General features: G+C 43.2%; 1 non-coding gene across 1 annotated transcript; it reads right to left on the bottom strand.

The window, feature by feature from the left end:
- Positions 1 to 3519: 3519 nt before the first annotated feature.
- On the bottom strand, positions 3520 to 3593 carry Trnan-guu (transfer RNA asparagine (anticodon GUU)). Its single transcript has one exon. It is a non-coding gene; the product is annotated as a tRNA-Asn (tRNA).
- Positions 3594 to 5000: the final 1407 nt, after the last annotated feature.

Genomic DNA, 5000 nt, shown 5'->3' on the forward strand with positions numbered 1-5000 from the left:
TAACTCTTCTTACGACCGATTATAAGATTCTATCCAAAGCGCTTGCGAATAGGCTACATGAGGTGTTGCCGCTCATCATTCACTCAGACCAAACTGCCTCCATTAGGGGGAGAACAATCAATGACAATGCTCGGTTATTACACGATGTAATTGCGTATGCTAACACAACCTCTGTGCCACTTGCTGTTGTAAGTGTCGACCAGATGAAGGCTTTCGACAGAGTATCGCACGATTTCCTGTTCAAGTGCCTTAAGCAATTTGGCTTTGGCCCTTCCTTTATCCAGTGGATCCAAGTTTTATATAATTCAGTGTCAAGTTCCGTCAAGGTTAACGGCTGGCTAACTGCTTTTGTCCATTTAGAGAGAGGATTAAGGCAAGGCTGTCCGTTATCTATGCCTCTATATGTTCTAACGGCTGAATCCATGGCTATCAATATTCGCTCAAATCCAAGAATCCATGGTGTTAAACCCCCTGGTTCCGAAAACGAAGTTAAGTTATCCCAGTTCGCTGACGACACGACCCTCTTACTCACGGATGAGCAGTCCATTGCTGAAACCTTTCAAGTTTTCGACCGGTATGAACTCGCCTCCGGGGCTAAAATCAATAAAAGTAAATGCAAGGGATTGTGGAGCGGCGATTTTTCTAATCGAATTTATCAGTTGTATGATTTTGCCTGGTACAATGACTACATCCCGGAGAAAATTCTCGGACAGTTTTTTGGCAATGTGGACTGCTCTCTTTTAAACTGGAATGCCAAGATTTCAAAAATCAATAATATCATAGCTGCCTGGCGTCAAAGAGTTCTTAGTTATATAGGAAAGGCCTTGATTATTAACAGTTTATTAACATCGACTTTGTGGTACAATGTTACCTCGCTGTCTGTTCCATCTTGGGTTATCACGCAAATAGAGCAATCAGTGTACACTTTCTTTTGGGGCAACAAGCACCCTCTTGTCCCCTTGTCTTGGACATACTGGCTCTCTCTCTGAAGGAAGGGGGTTTTAACATTCCACGCCTTGAAACTAAGGTCCAAGCCTTTACGTTGAACACTTTAAGAAGATTATTGTCGGGTGAGGACGCCCACTGGAAAGGTTTTACGGCCTACTTTTTACGTATCGCAAATATGGAACTTGGCAAACTACCCCTAGTACTTGAGTACCCTCTCCAACGCATTGACCGTAACATTCCAGCGTTTCACAAGGAATTATTGTCCGCTTGGGCTAAACATGAGCCGTGCCGTCTTCGCACAAATGTACCAACCATGGCCACGGACATCCTAAATGATCCACTCTTTCTTAACAGGCATATTACTCACCATGATGAGCTACTGTTTTTCAAGGATTGGGTTGCAGCAGGGGTTATAAAGATAAGAGATATTTGTTACGACGTAGTTTCTGGCTTTTTACCTGTCAGGACTGTTCACGAGATCTTGGCTGGCCAGTTAGGGAATGATGGTCGTACTTTATACAGAACGTCCCGAGAGTTGAATAAGATCTTATCCGCGATCCCTCAGCATTGGACGAAACAGATATGCTCGAAGCGAAGAAGAACAGCCCTTACTCTACAACCCTGTTTTGCGATCCGCACTGCAGGCGCAGGTCAAACTCCGACGGATATCGTATCTTACAAGACGAGGCATTTTTATGGTCAATTGCATGATCGGAATACGCCAGTTGTTCCCGCAATAGATCGATGGAAAGCATCCCTTCAGCCTGAGCCTGCCTTTACCTCCAAGCAGTGGAAGACCCTATACTCACCGTTGGTAAGCAATAAGCAGGGAGACACCAATTGGAAGATTGCTCATCGGGTGCTTCCTACAGCCCTCTCTCTAAATAGGATGGGAATACTGGACACGCCCAATTGCCATCGCTGTGGTTCTATCGATGATATTGAACACGCCTTGCTTGAATGTAGAGCTGTGGATACCTTTTGGAGATATGTCGATCAGTTTATCCGAAAAATTTCAGAGAATAAATTGGTGCTCTCTCCAGCTATTAAGATCTTAGGAAAGGTGCCTTCAAGGGGTGATCCTCTCAGTGAAAGAGCTGTGGCTTTGATCAAATGGGCTCTTACTATTGCGAGATGTGCTATATACAAGTCGGCTACTCATCATAGGCTAGACAATGATTGTGTGCCACCGGAAGCTATCTTTTCTGCAAGTGTTAAAGCGCATTTAAAATATCAGTTTAAATTGTATTCGTGTCGTAATTTAGGACACCTCTTTCCTATAGATTGGTGTATTAGGTAAGCTTTTGCTAAGGTTGAAAATAATCGTCTAGTATTTAAAATGTAAATGTAACACCAGGAAAATGACATAGGCTTAAACTAATTAATTATATTTTTCGTCCATATGTAATTTTTCAACTCATATTTTTTAAGTGTAAATAAAACGCTCTTTTGAGCTTTTTAGGGAAAAAAAAAAAAATTTTCGCTTCGGGTGCGAGAGGTCCCGGGTTCGACTCCCGGACAGGCCCTAGTTATATACCCAACAATGTTCATACATTAACAACTTGCGGTCATTATCACGCCCCAACATACACCACATTCTTCTTTCGCCATCTGAGATCAACATATCAAGTTTATTTATTAATTTGGCCAGTTCTCCTCCCCCCCCCCCCCCCTTTCGCATGATTAGTTCATTAAAGCCACAAACGTGTGACACATGACCTCCCGTTGTTGTTCAAGATAAAAAACTTGAAGCAAGCATAGGATGCTCACATCTTCGTCGAGTTGTTTTCTAAACCGTAGAGCTGGATGACACGAAACTCTCTTACTCATAAGATCGAACGTTGACAAGTGGTCTTTTGACATTTCCATAGCTGGTCGATCGTGTCACTCTTGTGCCTAATGCTAAGGTTTCTTCCGACTTGATGCTCTCTTGAATGATACATGTGATTACAGAAGACGAGGTATCAAGGCAAAAACAGACGATGGAAATGAGAATTTCAAGACATCGCAGAGTCAAATATTTAAGTGAAAATCGCATAAATATCACTTACCCAACATGGTTCCGGGTAACCGGGAATATAGCGCCCACTTCGCATGCAGGAGGTACCGGGATCGACACCCGGATTCTTTAAAGACAGGATGTTGTATTGTTACCAAGTTTAATCATGTCATGTTTTCTAGTCTTTCGTTGTAATGAATAGCATTTTATCCCTTGTAAACGTCTAAACAAGATCTCTATTCGTTCAAAGATGGAAACTCCTGTTCACCTGGAGAGTGTGAAATCACTAGAACATTCATGGCAAGTGAGAGAAATGGAGCCCTACGGCGGAATGAGCTCCACCTGCTGATTTTTCAGGAAAAGTGGATCCTCCATTTTTTAAAGGTATTAGTATTGACCCGAAAAACGCCCGTAATCCACTCTACAGATGTATAAAAATCGCTTTCAAGGCAAAGCCCTCACAAATTGACTCGCTTTGACGAAGGTGACGAAGTGATCTTCCGATTAGCCCCTTAGTCATGGCCAACTTTGACTTGCTTGCCTACAGCTGGCCTATGCCAATCAAAACTAAGCGTCCCTGGGTGGGCTTGAACCACCAACCTTTCGGTTAACAGCCGAACGCGCTAACCGATTGCGCGACAGAGACAGGTCTGACCATTTGGCTGAGGAAAGACTCGACAGAGTTCCACTCTTCAAGTCCTGCCTAAAATAAAATGCATTTTTAAGGAACCTACACCTGAAGTCAAACGGCCATAACCCGAGGATTCTCATTTTGAACTCTGCAAAATCTCGTTTATTCCAGCCCAACTACCTGCAGACCTGCAATATCCATGTGAAGAAATACACTTTCCTTCGGTTCGTCTAGGTCTAACCATCGGTACCTGTTAAACGCCAATTGCCTCAACACAGCTACTTCACTCACGTGGTGATTAACAAATGACACCATTCAGACAAAGCACACAACATTACGACCAGTAGAATGGTTTCCTTTCAACTCTCGCTCTAGTAATTTGCAACACAAAGTGCGTGACGAAAGCTTTCCATGTAAAGGCCTGTTGGTCTAGTGGCATAATTCTCGCTTCGGGTGCGAGAGGTCCCGGGTTCGACTCCCGGACAGAACCTAGTTACATACCCAACAATGTTCATACATCAACAACTTCCGTTCTTTATCACGCCCCAACATACGGCATACTCTTCTTTCGCCGTCTGAGATCAACGTATCAAATATATTTATTAATTTGGCCAATTCTTCTCACCCTTCAGCATGATAAGTTCATTAAAGCCACAAACGTGTCACACCTGACCTCCCGTTGTTGTTTAAGATAAAAAACTTGAAGCAAGCATAGGATGCTCACATCTTGGTCGAGTTGTCTTCAAAACCATAGAGCTGGATGACACGAAACTCTCTTACTCATAAGATCAAACGTTGACAAGTGGCCTTGTGACATTTCCATAGCTGGTTGATCGTGTCATTCTTGTGCCTAATCCTGAGCTTTCTTACGACTTGATGTCCTCTTGAATAATACATGTGATTACAGAAGACGAGGCGTCGAGGCAAAAACAGACGATGGAAATGAGAAGCTCAACACATCACGGTGCCAAACATTTAAGTGCAAATCGCATAAATATCACTTACACCGCATGGTTCCGGCAAGCTGGGAATATAGCGCCCACTTCATATGCGGAAGATACCGGGATCGACACCCGGATTCTCCACAGAGAGGCTGTTGTATTGATACCAAGTTTAATCATGTCACGTCTGCGAGTCTTTCGTTGGAATGAAGAGCATTTTATCCGCTGTAAACTTCTAAACAAGATCTCTATTCGTTCAAAGATGGGAATTCCTGTTCACCTGGAAAGTGTGAAATCAATGGAACATTTATGGCAAGTGAGAGAAATGGAGCCCTACGGCGGAATGAGCTCCACCTGCTGACTTTTCAGGAAAAGTGGATCCTCCATTTTTTAAAGGTATTAGTGTTGACCCGAAAAACGCCCGTAATCCACTCTACAGATGAATAAAAATCGCTTTCAAGGCAAAGACCTCACAAATTGA

The sequence above is a fragment of the Montipora foliosa genome, chromosome 3, assembly GCF_036669935.1.
Source record: "Montipora foliosa isolate CH-2021 chromosome 3, ASM3666993v2, whole genome shotgun sequence".
In the NCBI taxonomy this organism is placed as follows: Eukaryota; Metazoa; Cnidaria; class Anthozoa; order Scleractinia; family Acroporidae; genus Montipora; species Montipora foliosa.